This window comes from Panthera leo, chromosome A1, assembly GCF_018350215.1.
Source record: "Panthera leo isolate Ple1 chromosome A1, P.leo_Ple1_pat1.1, whole genome shotgun sequence".
Classification (NCBI taxonomy): Eukaryota; Metazoa; Chordata; class Mammalia; order Carnivora; family Felidae; genus Panthera; species Panthera leo.
The window spans coordinates 67,425,242-67,444,337 of record NC_056679.1 but is presented as its reverse complement, the minus strand read 5'-3'; the positions used below and the strand labels follow the sequence as shown (position 1 = coordinate 67,444,337).

Here is a 19,096-nt window from a genome sequence, read left to right as displayed (position 1 = left end):
TGCGACTCAGTTTCTACCTTCACAGAATGGAGATAATACCATGCATTTCAGAGTTATATCCTGACCATCCTATCTAAAATGACATCTCCACTGTGTCTCCCTCTCTCTCTACCCCTCCCCTGCTCATGCTGTCTCTCTCTCTCTCTCTCTCTCTCTCAAGAATAAACATTAAAAAAAATTTTTAATGACATCTTCATTCTTCTCTTTCCCTTTTATCTTATTTATTTTTCTTAATTGTAGCACTTCTTTCTATTTGCTATCACTCTATTATATCTATTTTTGTTTACTGTCTCCCATTCTAGACTGCAAGTTATTTGAGGCTAGAGCTTCCCCCGTTTTTTTGTTTTTTTTTTTTTTTCCAACATTTTTTATTTATTTTTGGGACAGAGAGAGACAGAGCATGAACGGGGGAGGGGCAGAGAGAGAGGGAGACACAGAATCGGAAACAGGCTCCAGGCTCCGAGCCATCAGCCCAGAGCCTGACGCGGGGCTCGAACTCACGGACCGCGAGATCGTGACCTGGCTGAAGTCGGACGCTTAACCGACTGCGCCACCCAGGCGCCCCTCCCCCGTTTTTTTCACATCTATACTCTGCAGCCCTTACAACAATGTTTAGCACATCGCGCCTGCTCAGTAAATGTTCCTCAAAAGGTTGAATATAGAGCATTGCTGAAAGATTAAAGTAAGATAAATATAGAGCATTGCTGAAAGATTAAAGTAAGATAATGTACATAAAATGCTTGGTGCTTTGGCAGAAAGTAAGCTCCTAATGAAAGGTAAATATTAACATTTTCCTATGTTTATTATGTCAATACTTCCTATTTTTTGCCTAATATTAAAAAGACAAGGGGAGCAATATCTCAAGAGACGAAGACAAAGAATTTGTTGGTTTCTTCTGCTCTCATAAGATCTTCTCTAACAATTGGAAGCAAGATGATTTATCTGAGCCATTTGTGGACAGAACTCTACAGGGACCATTTTAAGGAAGTTTAAATAACACTTATAATAGTGATTGTAAATAATAATTTATAAACACAGATAAAAATGTTACCATGTTCCTAGTAAAAAACAATAACTAATGCTTGTTATAAAATCAAAGTATAATATAATGCCGAGGGCAATTAGGTAAAAGGAAACTGGTAAATGAACTCTATGCTAAATGGATCTGTTGGTGAAACAAAGGGCCACATGGTGGTTCTCAAACTATACACTCTAGGGCACTACAGTGAACCCACAGGCCACCACAAGGTAGTTTTAATTTGGGAGGAAAACCAGCACCATGTGACAGACACTGCATGAGTGACTAGTCAAAGTAGTTCACAGTTTCCACATGAGACTGCATTATGTACCTTTGATGATGTCATGTCCTTGCAAAGGTGAGTTTGGGGCAGTTGATGTGATAAAACATTAATCACATGGATATCACCATGGAACAGAAAATAAGGGTGATAACAGCCAATCAGATCTCAGAGCTTGTGAAGTGGCACAGTGCTCAATATGTACACACATTCCATTTTTAAGAATTAAATTAAAATATTTTTTCTTTCAACATATGTGTATTAATTTTTTTAACAGTTACAATAATTTGGACATAAATATTCATTAAATTGTCTGAACCTAACCACTTAAGCAGAATCATTAAGTTTATTTGTTTGGTTTATGCCTAGGAGCCCCAGGGGAAAAAAGTTACTGAAAACTAAGGCTTCACGAATCAATGAGGTTTGGAAATCTCTGCTGTAGAAGCTAGAGACAAACCACATCAGCACGTGTAGACCAGAAAACAAATTTCGTAATTTGCCAAGACATCCTAATATACTGACAGATGTCTTGGAAGCCCACTGAGAGAACATCATAAAAAAAAAAAATAGATATTCAAGCAACCAGGGAGGCCTGAGCAAGCTTCTTGGATGCAGAATCAGAGTGTGAAATGCAGCTCTTGAAGAGTGTTCCATCCCGTGACCCGTGACCCATCACAACAACGCCTGCAGCCTAGGGGATGCTTCCCTGTGGCCAAAGAGGGAAGGAAAGGCATTTTGAACACACCAGGCCAGCTCTGAACTGTGAAGCTACCAGAGCAGGGCGGACACAAGAGGCAGGAGATGGGAAGGGGTAAACAGAGGAGGGCCAAGGAAGGAGGCTGGTATGAAAGCTGGAAATTTAGCATTTCATGTCAACCACCTTCTGTAAGGTTTCATCTTAATAAATATAATAATATTGGCTTTTTTAAAAGTTTATTTATTTTGAGAGAGAGTGTACAAAAGGGGAGGGGCAGAGAGAGGGAGAGGGAGAGAATACCAAGCAGGCTCAATGCCGTCAGCACAGAGCCTGATGCAGAGCTCAAACTCATGAACCATGAGATCATGACCTGAGTTGAAATCAAGATGCTTAACTGACCGAGCGACCCAGGTGCCCCAGTACTGGCTTTTTAACTAGATATCTGAGCATTTCCTGTCATAAACTGATCCTAAAACTATGTGATTTCGTGGTCTTAACCAAAAAACTAAGGTTTATATTTCTTCATTAAAAGATACCCATCTAGTACTACGTGGCAATGAGAAAGAATGAAATATGGCCCTTTGTAGCAACATGGATGGAACTGGAGAGTGTGATGCTAAGTGAAATAAGCCATACAGAGAAAGACAGATACCATATGTTTTCACTCTTATGTGGATCTTGAGAAACTTAACAGAAAGCCATGGGGGAGGGGAAGGAAAAAAAAAAAAAAAAGAGGTTAGAGTGGGAGAGAGCCAAAGCATAAGAGACTGTTAAAAACTGAGAACAAACTGAGGGTTGATGGGAGGTGGGAGGGAGGGCAGGGTGGGTGATGGGTATTGAGGAGGGCACCTTTTGGGATGAGCACTGGGTGTTGTATGGAAACCAATTTAACAATAAACTTCATATATTGAAAAAAAATAAAAATTAAAAAAAATTTTAAAAAATACTCATCTAATCTATATGTAGGTGTACTGGACATCTCAGCCTGGCCTGAGAGTAAATCTTTCCAATCTTTTTCTGTTTTTAAATGATTTTAATACAGTCTCATGGGACCATGTATGTGTGCATGCACACGCATAGCAAATAAGCTAATCTACCCTTCCTATTTTCCGATTCTACCCATTTCCCTCCACCTACTTTCTGTGCTATGCCAAGGCCTCACTTGCTGTCAATCATCTTGCGTTCTTTTAAACTCCCAAAATCCAGAAGCGTTTTTACCACTTCCATGTTTATCAGTTACACAGGGAAGTGGGTTCACTGCCTCCTCATCCCCATTTCCCTCCTGCACAGCACTGAGTTCCCCTTGACAGTCCCAGGGAGGCCTTTATCAATCTGTGTCTCCAGTTTTTCCTTACTCATTGGCTTTTCTCCAGTTTGCTCGCCTTAAAAAAAAAAAAAATTCCCACCATTTTTAAACTTCAGGGGATCTGCAGACATAAGGAAACTCCTTGGCTGCATCTTTGCTCCAGCAGGAGAAGCTCACTAACAGGATCACATGAAACGGCTTATTTTTAGGAGAGAGGAAGTAAATGTAAGTAGGCTGAACTGCGCCCATATCAAGTTGCTCTTCTCCACTGAAAGTTTTCTCTTCTGTTGCAGGCAGCAAGCCAAATTCAAATTCTAGTATCTCCATTGATTAACTGTGTTTCCTTAAGAAGGGCACTAAAACTTCCTGATTCCCAGGGTCCTCATCTGTAAGATGACGACAACGATACCTTCTTCACCTGATGGTGAAGACGGACTATCAGTGATGGACAGACAGACACAGCACACAGGAAGTCTCATTATTCCCTTTTTCTTTCTTGTGTTCCTTACGCTCGACATTAGTTAACTGCTAAGCAATTAAACACACACGTTATCAGTATGAATGTGATGGTCCTGAAACACTACAAGTGGAAACTCTAAAGTACAAATCAGGTAGTTTTGCTTTTATCATGAGCAAGATCTAATTCTTCCTCACAGCCATGATTCCATTCTTCGGCAGTACTATAGGCAACCACGTTAACTAGGCAGGCTAGCAGAAATATGCTAAGCAAGCCAAACAGGTTATTCAGACAGACACCCTTGCTTCTGAGCCCTCCCCTCCTCACATTGTGTCTGCACACATTTTGAGAGCTCACTGTTGGGATGAGATGCACAGAGAGCATGTGTGGTATTAAAAACACTTCTGCTAGAGCTTGGAGGTGGCATGATGGATTACATACTCGCTCAAGGTTCCTTTCCACTCTGTGATTCCATAACTCTCCCAAGACAACTTCTAAAATTCCAACACTACCCAACAATTTTCCTACAGCAGTGTTATTTAAATACGGGACTTTGATTTCACTGGAAAAGGTGGGACCGTCCTCAGTCTAAACCAGAAAGAGAGAGAAAAAAAACACCACTCTGGAAATCAGGAACTTAGAATTGAAATCCCTACTTCTCAGATCTTCAGTCACCAGATCTGAAAAATGTGGGCTGAGCTCAGCAAACTTGTGTGTTTCATTTCAACCATGAAATTCTGATTCCAGGATAAGGTTGCTGCCTATCACAGTACCCAGTTCGGCAGAGGGTAATAAATAAACATGGGAGAGCCGCTCCCTCTTCAGAAGTGTCCTGTGACCCTTGCCACTTTCAGCACTGGTTATCCCTGAGAAAAGGTGGGGGTAGAGAACAATAACTAAAGAAAAAAAATAACAGCTGTGTATCAGGATCATTAGGTTCTCCCTGCTCTCTATTTCAAACTAGTAACTTCAAATAACTGCTCAAGGACGTGCTTTTGTGCACCAGAAACATTCAGAAAAGGACTCACATACGTCTTAAAGATAATGGTTCTCCATATCAATGATGCTATTCTCTCTGGGGGCTCAGAAATTAGCCAAACTCCTGGCTGCCACAGCCATCTTTCCCCCCAGACAGCACATACATTTTCTCTTTACATGCCCCACAGAGTGCTTAATTAGCACCATCATGGGCCCAAAATAAATAGGAGACTAGTCCTCAACTGTCTAAAGGCCCAGATTATTTTAATATTCCAAGAGTTACCAAGGCAACCAGAGTTTAAGAAACACAATATTACTGCCAATAAAGCCTTCTGATTTGTTCGATTTTTTAAGACAGTTACTCTTTAAACCGAAAAAAAAAATGGTGTTAAGTTTTAACAACACTTGGAAAATTTTTCAATATTAACTTCCAGCTTTATAATCTAAATAAGCCCACACCAATAAAATCTTAATCATCATCAAGCACTTCACACTTACATACACACAGGCACATGCATGCACAGTATATTTATATATCAGAGATACCACGTTGTTAGGCATATATATGTATATATATAAAGAGGCCCAAAGAGGATTTTCATGAAAATGTTAATAATTTCTATAAAAATCCTCACGTACTCACATGCATGACACTTGCATATAACATTTCAATTAATTACCTATTCCTGAAACACTTGGGTACTTGCACAATTCAGCAGAATTAACATAGCATTAGTATGAAGACATGGTAAAGATTGTCTAATAAACCCTTCCTCAGGATGTTTCATGTTTGCAAAGCACTGAGGCTCAGTAAATGACCCAGCAGCCTGGCCGCATGCCCCAATCTGTTCTGTACAACATCAGGCCCCTTCTGGCCCTGTTTGATTTAGGCCAGGGGAGTCACATGCAAGATCCTCGGGCTATAAGGAAAGATAGAGCGAGAGCACATGGCACTCTGCAGCCCCCAGAAGCCAAATCAAAAATAGACTTCCTCCTGTCCTTCCTCCTGAACAAACACTGGAACTCTGATAGGCTGTGGCTAAATAACTCTGGCAGAGGAGAAAGGAGAAGAGTTAAAGATGTCCCTCTTCCTAATAATAGCTACCATATTAATGTGCCAGCTCTGAGCACTCTACAGACATTATCTGATACGTTCCCCAAAACTCCTTGCAAAAGATGCATGAAAACTCCATTTATGTGATGGGAACCTGGAGCTCAGAGAGATAAGGGGCATGCATGGTCCTGAACCCTACTTTTTCTAACTGGCCCCATGCTGCTCCTTTGAAGGAACTAGGTTATGAAATCTCTACTATGTTAAGGGAGATTTTCATATTCCTAATAGACACGTGGGGTTTTGAGAGACTCGCCCATCCACTCACCCCATCTTGCTGCTAGGAACTTAGAGGAGGGAGAGTTTTCTCCATGTGATGTTGACTAACCACTCAGAGACCTGCAAAGCAAGCTGAGCTAGATTAGAGTGGGAGTTGGGTAGTCACAGCATCAATGGCCATCAAAGCGTCCCACAGAGAAGACAGGAGGGAGGTGGCTAAACAATCACTACAACTCTCTCCACAACCACTCCATCCTCCAGGCAGTGGACATTAGTGGCACATTTTTTCTTTGTTTTGTCTTGTTCTGATTTGTCTATGCAACCTTCTCTTCGGATGGATGGGTAAAAGGATAATTCTAGCTTTGTTCAGTCTTGCTGGGACTCATGACCCCACTTCTTTTTACCAATGCCAAAGTTGGAGCTCATTCACTGCCGACTACCCAGGAGCCAGGGCACAGGTGTGTAAGAGAGATAATGTCCTCCTCACGATTCAAGGTGTACCAATCAGACAGTCCAGCCCAGACTCTGACTGGAGCAAAACTGAAGGAGTGACCAGCCTTTATTCACAGCAACTGCAGAAGTGCCTGGTGGCAGCCACAGTTTTGTCCAGCAGTGACGAAGTTCTGACGAGACTGTCCCTGCCAATGATGAGAGACTGTCTTCTCAGCACCTGTGGGGTATGGTTTTCAAATCTGGTTCTTCAGCTCCCATGTTTTGTCCCCATCCCCAATAGTTTGATAGTCTTCAAAATGGCATTTTTCCACTTAAGGCAGCCAGCATCGGTTTCTGTTGCTAGCATCAAGCAAATCACACACACACACACACACACACCTCTCTACCCTGTCACAGACTGTATTATTGTTCTTAAATATTGACCAAGATGGCCTTAAAATTCCCCTCAACTGGACCGTACTTTACACAGATTTCTTCCTGACTCTAGGCCCCTGCCATATCTTAGAAGCATTTACATTATAAAACTTGAACTATAAATTCTTTCTCTGCCCTTTTGAGATGTAAACCTTTTTAAAATTCTCTTGCTGGTTTTGCAACCCAGGAAGGGTTTCTCAAGGTTCCGGCAGCCAACTCTCTGAAATGTCAACTTCAAGGAAGAGAAGCCCTCTCTAGAGAAGGCTTCTTTTCCTCGGTAGAGAGTAGAAGCCTAACTTTGGTGGGTCCCTTACTCCAAATTTTAAAACTACCTCCTGTCATGAAGATACAAGAAAATTGACTTTTCCTTTTGGTAAGGTCAGAGAACAAACAGAGATGGCCAATGACTACCCTACCCTCCACTCCAACTCTTAAAACCTCCCCTTCCCTTTGTTCAGCAGAGTTGAATGCAGATTCTGTTGAGGTCTCTCTCGTCTAATGCAGTGTCCTTGAATAAAGTCTTCCCTGCCTCTTTAACTTTGTCCAGTATAAATTTTGCTTTGACAATATTCATTACTCCTCCCTAAGAGAGAACCAGATTCCTCACATACACCCTCTGATACCAGGTTTGGCCCATGAACTTGCTCTGGTCAATGAAAAGTAAACTGAAGAGATATGCCACTTCCAGGCCAACGCTGCGTGTGATCTAGCCTGTAGTCTGCCTGGTTTCCTCTTGCCTAGACTACCTGAATTCTCGAGTGAAATGAGGAGGACCGCCATCACAGTTGACTCGTTGTGTGCACATGTGCCATGAGCAAGAAATACATTTTGGCAGTTGTAAGCCACCAAGATGTTGGTTATCATTTGTCACCACAGCACCAGCAGTTTTGACTGGTCACATGCCTTTTATGGCCCGTGGCCCTGCAAAAGGGAAGTTCTGAAATGGACCGAGTATCTCCTGGAAACCTGCCCTCTGACATTGCCTTCCACAAACTAGCAGTGAGCTTCTGAAGTCCTCCTGGACAAGACAACCCAGAGGGAATCCTGGATAAACCAGGGGGCTTTAAAACAGCATGTGGACTGCACCAAAAGAGGTAAGCTTGTATGATCCAGGGGCCAACAGAGGCCTTTGGACAATCCCAGATGGTGTTTCAAGGGGGCCTTTTTTCAGGGCTATCCAAAACATTTTGCTCACATTCCTCCTAAAATATATAGACACTCCTTTTACATATTTTTTAGTTGTCACCCCAAGGTTTTAAATTTTAAAAAGTTAATTTTTTATTGACAGAAAGATATGAAATATTAAATATTTTACAAGACAAAATAGGATGAAGATCAACTTTAACTGAAATCAGTATTTCATGACATGCTTTGATAAAATAGGTTTTAACTATCATAGTGAAAACTGCACTGAATCCAAAAGGAACCACATGAAATATGTGTTTACAGTCTTATCTAATGTATCTTTAAAACTTTGTTAGTCCTGGAAAACACAGATGTTAGTTTTAAAAGAACTGGCACCACTACGCTATGTTGCAAGGCTTAGCTTCATCCTTCTCAGAAACATATGTAAGATCTAGAAAGACAAGAAACCCACCAGGTGTGTTTCCTTGATTAATCATTAGAGGAGCCCTCCTCCAAAACTAATATTTCTGAGCAGACCTTTTGCTGGTGCGTGGGATATTTCTGATCCTGGGGCAAATGTGCTACATTAACACTTCAGATCGGTGAAGAGCAGGCCTTTATTTGTAAAGTAAGGGAGGAATTTGCAAAGCAGACGCCTTCTCAGGCAATTTGAGAAGAGAATAAATGTAGAAGTAGCAAATCTTGAAAGCAAGATTTGCAGCGTTACTGCAAATCCTTAAGACTACCCATGCATGAGCGTACTCAGAAAGTGTGCAAGCCCCTGTTTAAAGAAAATGTTTTATATACATACAAAACACAGTTGGTGTGTATGGGACAGAGAAGCAGCAGATGAGCGGACGCTCTCTCATAGGTGCTCCCTGGACTCACAAAACAAGTCTGAGCAGAAAGCCTACTCCCATTTGAAGTGACTCTTCCTGGAGACCAGGGGACGCCTTCTCACCGCAATGATATCTGCACAGCTACCGTAAAGCACCAGGAACCATTTCTGGAGCGCCACTGAGGACTGAGAACTGCATTCCCCAGAACTCAAATCATGTATCACAGAATGCCAACAAGACCATAAAATTTTGTCCCGGTTTTATACATATTTAAGAATTCGTGGGTAATATATCTAAACTCTTCTCCTAAAAAGAACCCTGCTAGCAACTACACTTTTGAATAAAAAACTGTCAACACTGGCAGATTCAGATCTTCTGCTGAGAAGAATTTACCCCAACAGAATGATCGAAGTACATCATGTCATGCAGCAGTTTAATAAGGACATATTCGTAGGCTGGAGGGAAAGAGGGTTTTCAGTAAGCTATGGATACATTAAAAATCATTATAAATTAATTCTATGCTATTATGTCGATGGCATTTGCTGAACAGAGCACTATATGGTTCAACGTACCACCTGGGCTGGAACCAAGGAAAATATTGTACACTGGTATGGTTTTAAAAAAAAAACTATCTCAGAAAGACTTACTATCAAGATGCATTGAAATGGCACAGAAAAAATTACCATGCTTACATGCCCACTGCCCTATGAAAGCAGCATGCTACTCCAAACACAAAAGAGCAACTCTATAAAATCAATAACTCTCCTTCTTTCTTAAGAATGGGTGACTAGGGGCACCTGGGTGGCTCAGTCGGTTGAGCGTCCAACTTCGGCTCAGGTCATGATCTCACGGTCCGGTCCGTGAGTTCAAGCCCCGTGTCAGGCTCTGTGCTGACAGCTCAGAGCCTGGAGCCTGTTTCGGATTCTGTGTCTCCCTCTCTCTCTGACCCTCCCCCGTTCATGCTCTGTCTCTCTCTGTCTCAAAAATAAATAAATGTTAAAAAAAAAAAATTAAAAAAAAAAAATGGGTGACTAGATGATTCCAGTCTTATTAGAAGTTTGATGGCAGATCTCAAAATAAGGTTTTATATATATTAATATCAGATTACATGGGGGACCTTTTATGTGAATAATTTAGTAGCTATGATGATTTTATCATACATTTCTTTTGGGAAGGGGGTGGGGTAGGACAAAAAGTCATATTACAGTTCATATGGAAAAACATTAATAATAATCAAACATAATGGTTCATTAACATATCAAACAAACTAAACAACATAATCCCAACACAAAATATGAAAAATAACTGCTAGATAACAAAATGCGTTGCCTTTCATCTGAACTGTGATAAATTTTTAATGGGCCAGAACTCTTTGTATCACAATCAACTTTGATTTGACAAAATTAAACTACATAGCACAACAATAATATGCCAAAGAGAATTCTTCACACTACATCTTATCTCATTTTTCATTGTAGTATGCACTTGAATTCCTCCAAGTACTACCTCAGTGATCTCTTCCCTACCTCTCCTTCTGAGCTTCCAGATATAAAATCTTAGTCCTGGATTAAAAGGTCCATATAGCGATTTCTCCTGCATTTCCAAACCAAGAGGTCCAAAATCAAACTGAAATTCTTTGCCCACAACTTTCTTCTTCTTCCTGTATTCAGTAGCACGACCCATATCTATTTACTCCCTTAGGATCCTTTTCAACCATCTTCACACTCTATATCCAAACATTTGACAAGCGCTCTGAGTTTCACACATGCTCAACCATTTGATTCAACAATTCAGTTCCTTCTTTTAGGTTCCCATTACTCCATTTTTCCTCTTTTTTTTTTTTTTTGTTTTTTGTCTTTTTTACCTTCTGTATTTTCATACCATTAGATGGATGTTGGAATTTATGAATCCATCCTCCACATTTCTTACATTTCCTATCATTTCTTCCACATCTTTATCTCTGCAGCATTCTGGGAAAATTCCTTAGGTTGAACTTCCAAATCAGTGGCTGGCTATTCAGCTGTTTCTAGGCTGTTATTTAGCCTATTGGCTATGTTTCCATTTTAGTAATTTTATTATTTCCAAGATTTCTTGGAGCACTTATTTCGGTCTTATGAATGTGAAGACATCTATCATCTGAAGATCTTAAATATTCTCATTGTAAAGTCTTTTTTCAGACTATTCTATCATCTCTATTTCCTTGGGAGCAAATTCCTGTGTATGTGGAGTGACTGTGATCTCTTCAATGATGGTGCCCTTTGCAAGTCCCTACTGACTTCCTCTTTTATGTGAGAAATTCTCCCTTGTACTCTTATGCTTTACCCCATCTACTTCCTCCTTTTACCAGAGATATGGATTTGTTGTTTTTATAATCTTCTCTTTTACACATTTCTCTGAGTTTTGTGTGGGAAGGAAAGATTTCAATATATGCTTTCCCCATCAGTCTTAAAAGATAAAGGTCTTTTATCATCTGTTCAGGGGATTTTGACAATAGCCTCCTAACTCATCTCTCCTCCCCAGCATCTCAAGTCACACAGCAACCGATGCGATCCTTAATGGTTCTGCTAAGAACCCAATCTCTGGGTTTGGTGTTATTCTTCTACCTAAAGCATACTTCAATTAAAAAAAATGTGTAGTAAAATGTGCTCCTAGATCCTTCACTCTTAAGAGAAATAAAGAACTCTATAACAAAGATCATGTAAGGTAAAACCCCTGAATGTTAGCCCCATCTCCTTTTCCACCCTGCCTCCCCACTCCATCTCTTCATTATGGCCACCCTCTAACCATCCCAACTACTCAGAGAATCTACACAATTGCATGTTTCCCTGCCTTTGCTGATGTGCACTGCACTTACATGTCCCACTCATCTGCCAAGATCCAGAGAAAATCCAACGATCTACTCTATGAAACCTTCCATATGTTATGGACATTTCATGATCTGGGCCTCCATTAGACATTACCCAGACCCCTATTGGTATACTTTCCTCATTCTGCCTTAATAATGCGTTAGAATCCCCAACTAGGCCACAACTTCTTGAGAACAAAGGTTCCTCATTATTTCTTTCCCTATTTCAGGCAGCACCTAGCACAATGTTCAGCATATAATAGGCACTCAACAAGCTTTTTTAAATAAAAGATGACCCTTGTTCCAGTGACTAGAAATGCTATTTAGCAAATATATTTAGCAAATATATACTCATAAAATTAAATTCCAAGAACTGAGGAATTAAAGGGAAGTGAAGACATTTGAACTAGGATTCAGTGTCATAGCTTTCGACTGTAGGTAAAGGAAATTTCCTCTTGACATTCTGAACCTGTATCAGCCTCAAGTACTCCTCCCCTTCTAAAAAGCCCCAGTGATGGCTCAGTCCTCTGGGCTCTCTCGCATGCCTGCATGCCTCTTTCATTGTATTTACTATTCAAAAGTGCAACTGCCTGTGTATCCGTCTACACCACTGGATTATATCCCCTCTGAGAGCAGAAACCAGATAGAGTGTTTACCTGAGAATAAATAAAAGTGTGTTGGCTACATAAATGCTTAAATACCACATTTTCCCTTATTTGTCCTCAGAACAGCCTCAAGCAGTAAGGAAAGCTGTTATTATTCTCATTTCCAATAGATAAACAAGAGTAAATGGAAGTTAGACGAACTCATGGTCACAGGGGAAGGGAACTTGGTAGCAGAATTTAGGTCTTCTCGAAATAAATCACCACTTTTCTTTTTACTCCTATATAATAGGAAGCATCCATGGTCAGAAATATATGAATGGGACAACCTGGAGCTCTTTACATAAAGGAAATAACCCTCACAATAGCACAGTGAATAAACCCAATCTTTAAATAACACTCAGAGTTCTGTTTCATCCATTCACTCAATACTAAGAGTTTCCAGAAAATAACTAATATCATAACAAAGTAGTCAGCCACACACTGGTCAGCACAACACAATCATTTCTAGGCGTCCAGGGCAACCCTATTAATTTAACCTGTTTGGCAGAACTTTAAAAAGCTACAAACATCACCAGATTTAGTGTATGTTAATTTCTACCAATTCAGCATTTTCATTACATGCAACGTCCTCTACTCTACAAACAAGATGCTTCTACTAAAACCTCACATAACCACATAGGTTTTAAGTTATTATTGCTCTTATTATTCATTTCATTAGCTATTTATTGAGTGTTTACTATATGCCACGCATGTTGCTAAGAGCTACGTAAATTATCTCCTTTACTCCTCATAAAAAATACTATGAATCAAGCACTATCATTACTGCTTTTAAAAAATGAGAACTGGAGCTCAGAGATATGAAATAATACATCCAAGGTCACGCGGCTAATAGAGAAGGGGATAGGAATAGCTCCTAGTCCTTTCTGGTGCCACGGTACTGGCACCTCCCTACTATGGACGCTGGTTTGCATTAGTGTCCACTGGAAGAATGCATCTGGTCAGATATCCTCATAAGTTTGACATTATCATCATGTTGAATTGTATGAAATTGCTATTTTTGTGGGCTAAAAATGGTCAAATAGTTCAACCTAACACTTAGATCTTAATTATCTACAGGTTTTGCTTCCTTAAAAATGTATTATTTTCTCTTTATTTTGCATAGAATATGCATCTAATGACTCCTGAGATGATGATGATGATGATGATGATGATGATGATGATTACAAGTTGCAGTATAAGACATAAACACCAGTCAGTCCTTCACGTAATTCCCCAATTCTGATCACAGACTGATTATATGAGACACGTGCTGGGAAGATGTGGCCAGGAATTCTCCCCTTCAGAAAACCATTTCCTGATCAACATGTGCTAGAGTTATAGACAATGATCTGTTTCTACAAACTTGCAATGATTAGTATAGTACCTCCATTTCCTTTAAAACACAAATTAAAGCTTAAATAATTCCAAGAAAATGAAATAAAATAAAATAATAAAATAATGATAAGATAAGATAAGATAAGATAAGATAAGATAAGATAAAATAAAATAAAATAAAAATAAAATAAAATAAAAGCAAAGCAAGGCAAAGCAAAGCAAATGCTAGCACTGGGGAATGAGAGTTTAGAAACTAGAACATTCATGGGTGCCTGGGTGGGTCAGTTGGTTAAGTGTTCAGCTAGTGATTTAAAGCATCCGACTCTTGATTTTGGCTCAGGTCAGGTCATGATCTCACAGGTTTGTGGGTTCAAGCCTCGTGTCAGGGGAGAGCCTGTTTGGGATTCCCTCTCTCTCTGCCCATCCCCTGTGTGCATGTATACTCTCTCTTGTGCTCTCTCTCTCTCTCCCTCTCTCTTTCTCTCTCTCTCTCTTTCAAAAATAAATGAACATTTTAAAAAATAAAAATTGTTAAAAATACATTGTTAAAAAAGAAACTAGCACATTCATGCAGCCCACTCTCCTTTTCACCTTCATTGATCCCTGTGCCTTTCCTTCCCGTCTTAGAGGAAACAGTGATTGTCCTGCATCTTCAAGAATAATCCTTTCATTCTTGCTTTTCACCCCAGCCTGTCCTCTCCTCAGAGAACTTCCTCTGGAAATCTTCTCTCTGCTCCCTGCCTCCTGGCTTCAGCTCTTACACCAAACACAAGCAAGTTGGGGTCTCCTGTATCTACACAGAGGCCATACTTCCTGGGGCTCTCTTCCCCTTCTTCCACTTCTCTTCCCTGGCAAAAGGATTAACAAAGTGACAGGTTCTGCGCATACTCCCTCACCTCCCACCCACTCGTCATCTCAAAGTAGCCTGGCTTAGCTGTCCCTTCTCTAAAATCATTCTCAGCAATAACCCCAGTGACCCCCTCCCCCTAATTACTGGTCTCTCCGTTCTCACCCTACTTAATCTCTCCCTAGCTTGTGTTAATATTGTCTCCTCCTGCTCCAATGTGCCCTACGGGACTCATCAACACTAACCCTTCCCGGTTCTCTCCCTATCTCTATGACTGTTCCTCTCCGAGCCTTCCTTCTTTCACTGTCCTATGCACAGGTCTCTTCCTTGGCCCTTTCCTCCAAAGGTTCAAGCTTCTCATTTTTTCTTTTCGCTCTACTCTTCCCAATATACTCCCAGGAGGCTCGACATCAAAATACTCAAAGCCATGTTTCTCTCCTCAAATCCATACCTTTTTTGCCTTTAGACCCACTTCATTTCCCAAATGAAAATCACCTAGTCATTTTGAAATCCCTTCCCAAATTTATTCTGCAGCCTCACCTCCCTTGCCTCCTGGAACGCAGCCAAGCCATCACCCAGGTGCACCAGAGTCCTTACTCGGATGGCCCTTGGCTTTCATGCCTTTATACATACTGTTTCCTTCACTTGATCTAGCCCTTCACCTTCAGATCTCTACTTGAGTGTCACATTCTTTGTGAAGCTTTCTCTACTCTTCCTGAGAATATTCAGTTCTTCCTCAATGGTCCCAAAACACTTTGTATACACCAGTAATTTATAGCATTTACCTCACTGATAAAGTTACCATGGTAACTCTGTATGGTTCTGTCCCTGTCCAATGCTGTTCTTGTCTTCTTTGTTCGTGAAAAGAAAGGGACTGGGTTATATAGTCCCCATTGTATCTCATGTAACACTGAACAAGTGCCTGGTTCATAGCAGGTCTTCAAAATGTCTGTTTTATTGAACTGATCCATCTGTCTGGTCAGGTTTATATACAATCTTGTTCAGAGGTAAGGGTTTATGCTAGGTGATTTTTTTCGAATCCTTTTGAATACTAATAATCCATTATGTAAGACATACACAACACAAAAACAAGAGTTAACATTTTAATTTTTTTAATTTTAATTTTTCCTCCTAATATAAACACATTGTCAAAAAAATACAACTCTTTAAGGTTCATATCTGGAGGTTGCCTCCACCTAACAAAGAAAACAGATTCTCTTGAGACCACCTATCAGTTTCCCAAATCAGCCAACTGCTTACTACTGCTTTCTTAAATCCTACTTTAAAAGTCCAAAATGACAAATTATCTCACAGGTCCCTGGGCAAATACTTCACTGCTTTCTGAAATGTCAGTGCTGATGCCCTATGCCTACTCAGTTTTGTTTCATTTTAAGCCAATAGAAATATCTCTTCCTGCCAGCCTACATTTTGTTTTATAAAACTATTTTTCCCTTTCTTATTTTTCAGGATACAATTTCTCTGATAAACTACCCCTAACTTCCAAACTTTGGGAGTTAAAATATCCCAAAATATCTAAACTTTGGGAGTCAAATATCCCAAAATATCTAAACTTTGGGAGTTGAATAGCAGGAAGAAGAAACTGAGTCCAAAGCAAGATGGCCATGAAAGTGAACACTGGAAAAATCATTGCCAAAGATTTTTTCCACCAATAACTAACATTTACCAAATGGCATCAAATACTAAAGAAATGAGAAAGCAGGTTAGCACCTAAAAACATTATCACATTTTAATCTTCATCAGAGTAAATGTCATTATTCTTGTTTAACAGATCAATAAACTGAGGTTCAGAGAGGGTTAGTAATCGCCCAAGGTTACTCAGATAATAATTGCCATATGTTGGAATGACCTGAAGTAATTTTCTCAGGAAAAATGGACTTGCCTGAAGGTTTCTGCTTCTGCTCCCTGGCATGTGGTTCCTGGTCAATCACCATTGTCCCCATAAGGGAACAGCAAACCCATACTCTGCCTGCATTTCTGCTGTGCACCATGCTAAGAGCCTTCATCCATTTTTTTTTTCATTTAATCACTGAATGAGTTATATATGAGGCAGAGCAGTATTGTCACATTACAGATAAGGAAATGAAAAGTTCAGCACCTGAAGTTCAGAAATAAACCCAACATCTCCCAGTTAGGGGAGCAGACTAAATCTACCCTCAAAGCCAACACTGCTGTCTCAACGTGGCCAACACTGCCCTAAAACAGCAGGATCTTGCCTGAGACTATCACCCAGAACTTGGCTCTACTATTCTGAAATTCAGTTGTGATAAGTCATATTCAAGACCGGTTGGTCTTCTGGGTGTTCTGAAACATCGCCTCCTATCCTGCCACTTAATCAGAGAGCAGTGAATCTTTCCTTCTCTGGATTTCTCATAGCAATGACTGTCTTCACTGGGCCACCTTTGGGTTTTCAGTCACTGTTTGCACTGAGGATCACTCTGAGAAACAAAAGGGCACAGTTGTAAAGCACCCGTGCCATGAAACCAGGCTGCTGGGTTTCAATGCAAGGTCTGCCATTTATGATGTGACTTGGGCAAGTCACTTAAACTCTCTGTGCCTCAATTTACCCACCTGTAAAATGGGGGAAATGACCCTCCCTATCTCAAAGAGCTTCTGTGATTCTACAGTGAGATAATACCTGTAGAGTGCTTAGAGCAGTACTGCCTCTATGATAAAGTTCAATAAATATTAGATATTTCACAGACTGTCCATATTGTGAGAAGAGAAAAATAAAAGGAAAATCACAAGAATTGGACTTTGTGGAAGCTGAAGAGAAGACATGTTTAAGGAAAGGAGAAACGATGTGCTTGATGCTCTCAAAGGTCCCTGTCTTAGTCAACTCAGACTGCTATAACAAAATACCACAGACTAGGTGGCTTAAACAACAAATTTACTTTCTCACAGTCTGGAGGCTGAACATCCAAGATCAAGGTGCCAGCAAGGTTGATGTTTGGAGAGCTGTCACCAAAGAGAAGAAATCAGTGTGTGAACGCAGGGAGGGAAGATAAGAGCTGTCTTGTGTCTTCCTTTAAAAGGACACTAATAATATCAGATGATGGGCCCGCCCTATGACCTCATTTAATCTCAGTTACTTCCTTAGAGCCCCCATCTGCAAATACAGCTACATCAGGAGTTGAGCTCCAACTTATGAATTTTGCCATAAGGGACAAAAATTTTCAGTGGTAAGTCACTGAAAAAGTAACTTTGGGGTTTGGCTAAAAGGAGGTCTTTGGTAAGCTTAAAAATAAGTTTCCATGACTCTGACTTATTAACCAAACAATGTAGCGTGTTTACAATTCCTCTCTATGTATTCAGGGAAACAGTTTTAGAAGATTAAACAGAATCCTAAGATTCATGTATTCTGACAGAAAAATAGTATGATAAATTACAGACCATGATAAACTAACTGTACTTATGTTGTTGGCCATGGAAGACAGAAGTACTAGGTAGATACAGAAATCTTCTTTCTATTATCAGTTTTTCATTATTAAAAATTACTGTCATTCTTAGTCTTTAAAAAAAATCTCTAACCTTTTTTTAAAGAAAAACTGGCCAGAATAGCATGGACATGAATTTTCATTGTATAAATTATCCCAATCAAAATTTGTATTAACCTCTGACATCTTCATGCTCCCCTTGTACTGAATCTAGGGCTAATTAATACCTATTTAAGTATTCAATTTCTGCCCTGGAAGCCAAGATAAACTTGTCCACAAGACAAGAATATATTTGCCCAATAGTAAATCTCAATGAGACAGTCTCTTTTTTTAATCTCATAAAAGATTTTGTATAAAATTTAACAATAGCAAAGAAAATCTGGAGATTGTACAAAGGGGAAAAGGTTTATGATATCACCTCTATTAGGTAATAATCACTACTATTCCTTCAAGGTTTTTTTCCGTGCATATTTTAATATAACTTTAATTATGGTATACACATAATTTCCTATTCTGTCTTTCTCAATTAGCACTTCTGTTGGTACACATATGTAGGTAATACATGTGTGTTGATTACACAATATATAACTGAAAAACTAATTTAACCATTCCCATGGTGATGGACACTAACATTGCTTCTAATCATAATTTTAAACAACATTGCGATGGACATTTCCTACACCTACCTTTTTCTATCTTTGTATTATTTCCTTAGATTTAATTTCCAAAGGTAAACTTGGGGGTCTATAGGTCTAAGTATTTATAAGGCTCTCGATACATATTCTAAAATTGCCTCCACATTTTACGGTCACCAGTAATCTCAGACCCCTTTCTCTGCAGCAAAAAGTTTTCCTACCACAACAAGCAATAAATAGACAATTTGCTGCATTAATTTCACTTCTCTTATTACAGAGAACATTTTTCCTGTCATGGTTATTTCCTAATTTCACTCTTCCTTTGTGAGTTACCCATTCATTATCTTTACCTATTCATCTGTTAGAACTCTCATTTTTTTTCACTGATTTGTATGAAGCCATCTCTTTTACTCATAAAATTATTTAATAGTAAAAGTA

The 19,096-nt window shown here is 39.7% G+C and overlaps 1 protein-coding gene across 1 annotated transcript in view; it reads right to left on the bottom strand.

The window, feature by feature from the left end:
- The window catches only part of HS6ST3 (heparan sulfate 6-O-sulfotransferase 3), a 658,868-nt gene that overhangs the window by 584,879 nt on the left and 54,893 nt on the right, over positions 1 to 19,096 (bottom strand). The gene's annotated exons all lie outside the window — the stretch shown is intronic.